Source organism: Lepisosteus oculatus, chromosome 14, assembly GCF_040954835.1.
Source record: "Lepisosteus oculatus isolate fLepOcu1 chromosome 14, fLepOcu1.hap2, whole genome shotgun sequence".
Classification (NCBI taxonomy): Eukaryota; Metazoa; Chordata; class Actinopteri; order Semionotiformes; family Lepisosteidae; genus Lepisosteus; species Lepisosteus oculatus.
The window spans coordinates 24,717,976-24,728,753 of NC_090709.1; the positions used below are offsets into that span (position 1 = coordinate 24,717,976).

General features: G+C 38.7%; 1 non-coding gene across 1 annotated transcript; it reads left to right on the top strand.

Moving 5' to 3' along the window:
* The first annotated feature begins 9,345 nt into the window (after nucleotides 1–9,345).
* On the top strand, nucleotides 9,346–9,417 carry trnaa-ugc (transfer RNA alanine (anticodon UGC)). Its single transcript has one exon. It is a non-coding gene; the product is annotated as a tRNA-Ala (tRNA).
* Nucleotides 9,418–10,778: the final 1,361 nt, after the last annotated feature.

Below are 10,778 nucleotides of genomic sequence, written 5' to 3' on the forward strand. Positions count from 1 at the left end.
ACAACCCTGGATCAGGTGGAGGGGTATATTAATGTTCCTCTTCACTCAATGCAAAGGAAGTCAGCTGCTGTGATGAGGTATTGTGCTGGTTAACAGCAGTTATTACCATTTTTTTTGCCCACTTGTTGAAACAACACTTTCTTTGCATCCATTCCTCAACCTGTAATAGCAAGAAAATAAAAATCTGGTTCTGGACTCTGCATCTGCCTATATCTGTGGGAGAAAGTAATGCTATCAACCTCTTTTTTTGTATTCAAATTAAAAGAAGTATAGTTGAATAATTTTAAAAATGAAAAGTACCTCTTTCTGGTAATCTCTTGGCGACATTCTTACTGTTTTTCTTCTGGATATCCTTTAGGATACTTTTGAAGTTGATGATGAAGTTAGCCAATCTGGGATCATCTACTTTTACATTGATTGCATCCAGGATGTAGCACGGAAAACAGTTTATGTTCTTGATATAATTAGCAATGGTTTGGTGAGACAGTCCAGTGGTCTTCATTTGGTTACAATAGTGTTTTGGTTATGCCCTTTACAAAGTTTAAGGAATATTCAGATCGATCCATAAAGAAATGGGGATCTGGAAACATTTTCTACCTGAAAAATTTAAAGTCATAATGTTTATGGCTGACATTTCACATGGGTGAATTTTAAGCTAAGGGGTAAAAACATGTGCTATGGAAATACCACTGATCAATTTGTAAATGCCTTTAAAAAACAAATACCTCCTGAGAGCAATCTGCCACTCGCAGATCCTTAGTAAGGTCCTATTTAAACGCAGCCAGGAGAGGAGCATCCAGGAAGTGCTATCTATCCAGTCCAGCCTGGGCCACTGTCTTCCTGAGAGCCTGCTGATGACTTAACTACTGGGGGTCAGTAGGAATATAAGATACAAATTTAAACATTATATACCTGTAAGACAAACTAGAATAGAAGCATTCTGGACAGCAGCCTCTTACTCAGGGCATCTGGAACACGGGTTTATTATTTTAACATACCTTTACATAATGGTACATTTAAAAAAGAAACAGAAGAACCCTTATAAATTATAAATATCTCACCTTGATGATTTGTCTTCAGGATTCCACACAAAACAGCCCATAAAACAGCCCTGACTCTGCCAGTCTCACATCCTCACCAGACATGAGCTTTATGCTCTTGCAATCCCCGTCCTTCGGATGAGACGTAAAACCGAGGTCCTGACTCTCTGTGGTCATTAACAATCCCAGGGTGTTTCTCGAAAAGAGTATTGGTGTAATCCCGGTGTCCTGGCCAAATTTCCCATTGGCCCTTACCAATCATGGTCTCCTAATAATCCCCATCTATGAATTGGCTCTGCTCTCCTCCCCACTGATAGCTGATGTGTGGTGAGCGTTCTGGCGCACTATGGCTGTCATCGCATCATCCAGGTGGATGCTGCACATTGGTGGTGGGGGGGAGTCCCCATTACCTGTAAAGTGCTTTGAGTGGAGTGTCCAGAAAAGTGCTATATAAGTGTAAGCAATTATTATTAATTAATCCCCAACTTGCCCATTCCTCAGGTGATTCAATAAGTCCTTCCTGGCATGGAGTGAGACCTCGCTGATCTCCTCTGCTGAGGCTCATTTCATACACACCATCTTTAGGAGAAGAGGAAACTGGTCAAATGTCTTCAGGCAGGTCTTGCACACCAGAAGAATCCTCATGGGTCTCTTTTGAAAATAAATAACTTTTGTGTAAAGAAACAAGTCAAGACTGTTCCAGTTTCTTAACTGAGCCTTAATTTTCTCTCCAATAGCTTCACTGTATTGTTTATTGTATTTTTGTTATCAGAATTATACCTTGATCTAAAATAATGACTTTATAAAACAACTTAACTCTTACTTGGTCTTGGTTGCAGTCTTTCCAGTAGAAGCCATTGTAGACTTTAAGAACTACTGTGATAATTGGTCTGCCTGAGTGTCCTTCCCTAACCCAGTACTGATAGCTTGGGTAAGGTCCAAAGGTGTCCTTCTGTAATTTCCTCCCATGATGTTTCTTTGACCAGTTGGAAGCAAGCGTGAAAGCTTTCTCCCAGCGGGGAAGCTCAAGATCCTCTAGTTGTCATTACAGATTTTCCTCGTAGTGCTCTTCGAGGATCTGCAGTGTGGTGTGAAGCCTATTTTTGGCATTGCTTACCAGCTTCAAATATGTGAGTTTGGCTGGCTTGAGAGGTTTTATGAGGTGCTTGAGTTCCTCTGTCTTCCGTCACAGGCTGGCGGGTTCTCTGTTCTCCCGTCCAAAAAAATGCTGTTTTGTAAATGGTAGACTGTTTGGATCATTTTGTAGATGATCCTGATTCCTTGTTGGAAGGTATCCTGTCTGTTTGACATGTTTGGTTTGTGGCCGACAGAATGGAGGGTGACCATTCAAGTAGCATGCGTTGTCAACTCTAGCAAAGAAGAACAAAAGCTGGGAGAGGGGAGGAGGCAGGAGTGGTAGAGAGACAGAGAGGCCAGTTGTAGTCCAAGAGCTCTGTTTAGGATTGATATTGTTAATGGCATCAGTGACTGGGTTATTGTCCTCTACCGGAGAGGAGGAGCCGTCAGCAAAATGAGCTTTGAGCTGAATCCCGTGGTAAAAACGGTTGAGGTCAACTTGGGTTTGCTGGGTGTCCAGCTTCTTGGGGACTGGAACAAAACTGAGGCCTTTGCTAAGAAGAGATCGCTCATCCTGTGAAAGGAAAAGGTCAGAGGGTATAGTAATGACAAGGTTGGGATTGGTTGAGCTGGTAGGGGTGTTATTGGGCTTTTTCTGTAGAAGATGATTGAGTTTTTTTTTCCTTCTCTGAATGGCTCATATCGATCTATAAAGTAAAACTTCATATCCAAAATCCCAAGACTTATTAAACAAGTTGACAATTTTTTTTTTTCCGTTCAACGTTGGTTACCATCCCAGATTGGTCTGTGAAAAGTCTTTTTTTTTGGCACTTTCCTGTTGTGCTGCTCTACTTGTATTGTGAGTTCCGCATCAATAACCTGGAAACAAAATTATCTGAACAAGCTCTGACCAAATGGAATCGACCTCCCTTTCCAGTTCAGATCTGGGTGCAAGATGCCCTGTGTCCGTATCGAAGATCTTTTGCTTGCTAACTTTGGGGATAGCAGTACATGACCTGTGATTTCTGACTAAATTGCAGAAACAATTGACCAAGTTTTGAAATTATATTCACTGTTTAACTCTAGTGTTGTATGTGATTTGTATTTTTAGGAAAGATCTGTGACTCCATCAGTTCTTTAAGTCAATGATTATGGAAAGGACAGTACTCTCCATGTTAGGCATATTGAAACCAGTAGTTACCTGTGTTTCAGAGGAGAGTTATTCTGTAGAAAGGGATAAGAAACATTGCATATATACAATGCTCTGCAGTGTAGGGTGGGTGTTCACTTATTAGTGGTGCCTAGAATGCAAAAACATAAGAGGTTCCTCTTGAAAGAAACCAGGGTATTGGCTTCAACAACATGTCTGGATAGTTTGTTCCATATCCCCACAGCTCTTTGGCTGAAGAGCTTCTCCTTGTTCTGTTTTGAACCTGGTTCAGTCAGTATAGTATTGTGAAGAGGAATGCAGGAAAATGCTGTCTTAATTTGTTTTTAGGTAGTTAGGTTTTGAAAATGTTTTAAATGAAGCACAGTCTTATGCAAATCCTCCAGCTGAGAGGCCTACATAAAGGACCCGGATAGTTTAAACTGTTTAATGTTCAACTGAAAACCATCTGTAGAATTTTTCAAATCTCACATAAAATGGTATTGGAATTAGGTTTTTAAATTCATATCTGTAACATGCAATATTCTGGTGCTCCGTCTCTGTGCTACAGAGTGCTTTTTGGAGTTTTTTTTGCAGCTATTTGCTTTGAAAATCCAGACATTTCTGGTTGTGAAATCATTCTTTAATATTATCCCTAACATCTTCCCCCACGTTTGTTTCAATATTATTGGACAAAAATTACACATACATGATGCGTCATATTTCTAGCTTAATGATGGTTGTACAAACATGCAATAAGGAATAAAAACTGATTATCAATAACTGTTAGGGGTTTCATTTTTAATTGCTTGATTACAGTAGTAGAATACACTGAAAAATACAGAGTGTGAAGATTAACTTCCAAACGCATTATATTGAAACACTTCCAAAATCAATTTTTGTATTTTTCAAATCTGCTGTAGCACTACGTTTCTTGCTCACAAAACATTCCATGGTGATAGTATACATACCTAAACTATTCAGCACTACAGGCATTGTGAAATGTACATAATCAGGTGTCTTCATTCTTGGCCTTTCAAATTCTTCTGTTGAGAGGCACAATTCTTACAACCAGTTTTCACACCTGTCACACTGAAACTAGACAAAGCAAAATAAGTAATGATATTTCAATGAGTTGTGTTTAGGGAGATTCAAGTACTTGTAGCATACAGATGCAGCCATTCAAAATGCGTGGGCGATACCGCATTATTTTGCGGTGCGCTTTACGCAGTCTACCGCGAATTACCTTAAATTCTCCTATAATACCGCAAGTAAAATAATAGTATCCGGAATTTCCGCAAGGTGGAGCTAATAAAGCTCAACCTCTCATGTTTGAGCTGTCACCATCAAAGTCTGTAACGAAGATATTACTAATAGTATTAATAATGAATGACCTTGGACAAGCTGTAAACAAAGTATTGCCCTGGTCCACATTCTTTTTTTCATTGACCGTCTTTGTAAAAGTAACACCACAGCATTTCGCAATCACGCATTTGTTTCCAATCATGCAAAGTACAGTAATTTTTGAAAATCGATTCACCATGCCTTTCACATGCTCATAAAAGAGATTGATTTAGGAACATAAACATATTACTGTATGCAAACTGTACTGTATACAGTATGTATATGTATATTTAATGTCTTAACTGTGCCTGTTTAAGTATTGAATATTTATATGGAATTTTACCACTGAAGGGAAATCTTAGTGCCTGAGCATAAAAAGAATAGGAGCATACTGTAACGCGTGTGAAGGCCATAAACGATATTAATTTTGGAACTTAAACATACAGTATATGGCTGGTCTCGGTACTTTAAAGAAAAAATACACACCAGTATTCCATTTCTCCCTAAACATTTTAAGCATCGAAGTCTTTAACTAACGTGATACCGGAGTCAGCAAGCATACTTTTAGAATTTGATTAAAAGGGAATATAATATGGAATCGCGTATCTCAAGAAATTAATAACGATATGATTATATTCGTGTACTGCGACAGGGCTGTGTAGGGCTGTTTCGCCTCCCTCTTCATGTGACTTCCCTTGTAGCCCACCGATCTACGTGCCCGATTATCGACTCACAGGTTGTGTGTTCAAATCCAGCTGGTGCTGGACTTTTCTTTTAACAAACATTTCTTCGAAAAAATAGAATAGCAATATTATGGACAATCAATTGACTTTTATATTTCAAAATATCACAACATGATCGATTCTAAGTCATTTTTGATAACAATGAATAGTCACCTTCTTCCCTTCTGACAACGGTCCCTGCTTCTGCTTCCTCCTTCTATTGTGTGTGTGTGTGTAATACAGTAAATTTTTATAGAGAAATGGAGGCTGGACAGTATGCGTTACAATATAAACATTTATATTGATTTAAATTGTGTTTTGATTTAAATCGCAAGCGCGTGTTTAATTATATGTGTTTTTTTAATCATAATCAGACTAATGCAACATAAATTGATACAGTATCTTTGTCTTCTAAGTATCTTAATAAACTTTCAGAGTTTAGATTTATTTTTCTTGTGATTTTGGGATCAAACGTGGAAGGATTAGATTGTAATCGTTTTTATTTTTCAAATACCTTTTAGAAAAGTGTTATCTATACCTGCCCAGACTGTACGCCTTCCTAAACCCCGCCCTGACTACTTTCACTCCTGTCCTGCTCTTCCCCGCGCACCCCAGCCGGGCGCTCTTCGGCCTCTGCCCGGTACGAATGTATATTTTGATATTTACACCCGGCGCGGCACTGAGGGAGCATCTGCATTTATAACTTAGTTTTTAAAATTAGTCAAGCAATATAAAGCATCTCCTTTTACTTTTAAGTCCCTTAAATACATTGAGCACAGCTTTCTCACCACTTAAGATTACTTTTTGATACCATCCTTACACAAAGCAGAAACTTTCCGATGACATACAGTACAAGTGGAAAGATTTCAGATTTTAATCGTCTTTAATTTTGTTACGTTATACGTTTTAGGAACGTTTCATCTAAACAAACACCACAAAACTATTCTCGATGGTATTTCTGAATGTTATGTTACACCTACAGTAGTTCACTGCTTTAAATACATCGAATTAAGAAAGTTAGGTGTAGCACTTTAGATCTTTTTTTCTGAACCAGGGAAAATCTGATCATGTTTCTCTATAACAATAATAAAAAACTTTATTTTACATATCACCTTTAAAAGTGGCATCTCAAAGCAATACAGTAGATGGAAAAACAGTTAAAAGGGACCAAAGTAAATACCAGACAAACGCAAACGCGTTTTTAATAAAATGCTTTTATTCATTCAGCAGAGAGTGAGAGGGACATCCAGCAGAGAGAGACACACACACCGGTTTCCATTGACAAAAGTAATTGTTTTTTTTTCAATTCCTCTTGTCTAACAGGAATGTTTTGTTTGTGGACAGACTGTTAGACTAGAGGAAAAGAGCGCCTCCTTCTACGAAGCATTTCGTTGATCTGATCACAAATTCTTTTCCAGTCGCACGAAGTAAGGGTTGAGAATCTCCGATTCACCATGCTACTAATGGTTTCCCGGAGATTGCAAGGCAAGGCACTTTTGCCTCTGGACCCTCTGGATTTATGCTATATTCACATGTACGGCTAGAATGTTCATTGTCTTCCAATGAAAGGCAGGTGCCTTTTACCGAAGTCGGGAGACATTAGAGGCTTGCCACACCCGGACTGTTAAACCAACGCATTAGCACGTCAAAGCCCATTGAGGACCCGGGTGCAATAGTTGTTTTGTCCCTTGATTTACTGATCTGCATTAATTATGGAAATCGAGTTCCTGCTCTTTGCAGACGACCTGGTCCCACTGTCGCTCACAGAACAGAGGCTGCACCAGAACCTGGCACTGCTGGAGCAGCACTGTCAGACCTGGGCGCCGACAGTCAATCTGGACAAGACCAGAGTTATGGTTTTCCAGAAAAAAAGCCAGACCTCAGGGAAACAGGTACAAATTCACACTTAACAACACATTAACACTTAACAACAGGGACAAATTCAATCACAGACCATGTGACATGGGAGTCAAGAACCTAACCCACAGCGCCACCAGCACGGTCACATGCTGAGAGCTGAAAAAGCACTACAGAAACATTATCGACAGACAATGTACAGATTTGATAAAGCTATAAAATAATGTAATTAGGCACAGAACAAGTTTACAGCACAGTACAATAATAAATGCTGACCATGACTTTAGAAGCATAAATTACCTTACACTCAATTTAAACACAAGCTGTCTTTAGCCCTCTAAGCTGGTTCATACAGAAATGTAGAGAACCAGGCTCAGAACACACAGCTTCATTAGCGAATACATATGCAGGACAACTAGAGAAGACGTTTTACAGAGGATGGATTTTTAGAAACATCCCATCAGTGACATCACTGAAGTCAACTCCTAGGTACCTGTTGTATGGATAGTTTCACAAGAATCAGACAAAGGTTTAAGCATCGATTGTTCTAGATAAAACTGCAAAAAAAAACAACAACCCATAATGTACTTCTTTGCGGCTCTGTTTGCCCAAATCATATATTCACAACGTGAAATTAGAAAATAATATTACGTAACCAAAATCCGCAATATGGAAACAGAACCTGTGTAATTGTTGACAGATGATGTACTCGTAACATTTTTACAAGACGAACTACAACATTTAAAAAATGACTTGTATGTACTTGATATCTCTAATCAATCCACTGCACTGAATTAAAACAAAACGAAAACTAAAATGCCCTGGGCATACAGTTTCGCGCTTCTTATCAGTTGCTCAAAAGTAATTTGACTGTATGAAATGCATAATATAAACCTAGAAACATATACGTGAGCAGTATTTATGTAGTATCGGTGTCAAGACATACCTCTCAAATACTGTAGATCAAGTTAAAAATATCTCAAGACCGATTCTGGTCATAATGAAACCATGTTTCGTGTATGTTTTCTTTAAAGTATCGAGACCAGCCATATACTGTATGTTTATGTTCCAAAATTAATATCGTTTATGGCCTTCACACGCGTTGCAATATGCTCCTATTCTTTTTATGCTCAACTACTAAGATTTCCCTTCAGTGGTAAAATTCCATATGAATATTCAATACTACAACGGGCACAGTAAAGACGTTTACTGTAAATCTTTCTACGACAGACCAACGGACCACGAGTGCCCCTGTCGGTCAAACAATCACATACCGCGGTATCCTGCGTCATCTTGCGTCACGATGCGCGACGCCGTAGCCAATTACCTCCGGTTCGTGTCTGTACCGCGCACTTTGAATCGCTGCATCTGTACTTTATACACAGAGCAATTGTGTATATACAAAGCAATTGTTTTATAAAAACGCTACAGGCGTGCCAAAACCGTTTTCGAACTTCAAGCTAACTTTACCCCGGTCAAAGTGATGAAGACACAGACATTCAATGAAAACGAATTTGATTCACTCAAGGCTCCGCTCTTTTGTTGTGATGTCATTTTAATTAATGTTAGCTGTGATTAGGTGTCGTTTTTGTCTCTTTTAACTTAAGAGTTAAAGAGTTTAAGAGTCTGCTCCTTTCTTCCTAGTATAGAAATAACATGTTCCATGTTTACAACCACCACTATAAATTATTTGTTCAGCTCTAATGCCTGTCTGCGTTGACAAGGCATCTCAAAATGACATATTTAAATAAGACCACGATCCTTCCTGTTACCATTCCTGTGGTTGGAGCATTGTTTCGCCCTTTTTTGTTCTTCTACAATATTTACAGACAGGGCTTTATCACTGGAGTTGTACAGAAGAAGTGTGCATCGGTCCATGAAAATCATCAGTACTGCTGTTGTTCTATGCGTAGTTTAACCGAGAGCACTTAAAAGATGCAAAAAGCTTTCAAAGAAAACAGAATTGAAAGACAGTAGAGTAAGGAGGTAAAAAAGCACTCCCCCGTCGAGGAATTAACCACCGTCGCCCGTGTGACTGGATATAAAAATAACTGATTCGTTTTTGCCCAGTCTCTGGAAGCTTCAATGCGATTATTTTTCCTTCCTTATTTCTTCATTCCCATGAATTTACAGGCATTCTCCATGAGCACACACCAGTGGGGATGTAGCTCAGTGGTAGAGCGCATGCTTTGCATGTATGAGGTCCCGGGTTCAATCCCTGGCATCTCCACGTGCTTTATATTATTGTGCTCACATCGCAATCTTCTGTTGAGTGAGAACTCTTTGTCGGTGTTCATAGAGAGCCAGGTTTACACAATTAAGTTCAGTCACACACAAAGTGCTACAGTGTTGCTCTGCTGTTTTAAATGTACCTCCAAAGCATTTAGTTCTGTTAACTACCAAATGATTTGAACTAATTTAACGTCATATTCAGGAAATCCAGAGAACGTCTCCACACTTGTCGTGGCTGTTGAAGAAATCACCTGTTAAATCTCACCCGGGATTTCTTGAGAAATCATTCAGCGAGTGAGTCCTCCCTCTGGACTCCGCACTAAACTGAAAGCTGCGCGAATTCCTCACTGCGTGTCCTGTACTGTTACAGGTGCTGTCGTGTAGATGTGGAGCACAGCCATAAGGACACTTTGAACTTTTTCCATATGTGAAGGAAAAGGCAAAAGAGCATGAATAGTATTAATCGTATAAAATATCCATGGTACAACTTGAGAAAGTACTGAAGGACTAAACAACGACTTTTGATGATTACAAGAGATTCAAGAAACACAACCATCCACACACGGGCTTGGATCCTGAACGCTTAAATTAAGACAAAGCGAAGGATACGAACTGTAAACTCTCTTCACGTCTTACAGTTTGTGAAATAAAAAAAATTCTTACTTTCTTAATAATTTCTTACTGCTGATAGGCGATTTATTGCATTTCAACAAAATCACAATTACAAACATTTTGGGTTAAACTGTTATTCACACACTCTAACGAAGATAAACGTTAGTGTCTTCCGGTGTGTGATCCCATTTCTAATAAGAATAAAAAATAAGTTATATAAATTGAATTGTTCTACTGTTTATACTTACATAGTCTTATTGATATTTCAGTTAAATATTTTCTTCTGTAGTAATACTAGTCTCGATTTACAATTTTTGGACATTGTGCATCTTAAATAATTTTGTTATTAGTTTCGGTTTTGGAAAATCGCGCCCAGAAGCTACCAAAACTGATAATGTTCACAAGATATGTGATGCAATAGCAGCCTTCTGGGTGGAATACAAAAAGTATTTCTTGGTATGAATCCTAGCTCATTTATAGGCGGCATTCTAGGACTTCTCGCTTCAGAAATCCTGTCAACGCATCGTACGTTTCTACTCCATCAATATCAGCAGTGTTATCACTACCAAACGCTAAGAATAGATCCTGGCAATACTTCATGAGATCTTCCTTGGAAAATTGTTTATTTTATTTTTTAAAAAATATTTTCAATACCATCCAAAAAGTCGAAAGTTTCAATTGCATGCAACTGATGAGATCTCTCTTCGATGGAAGTTATAAGTACATCCAAAACACGTTTCTTGTGGA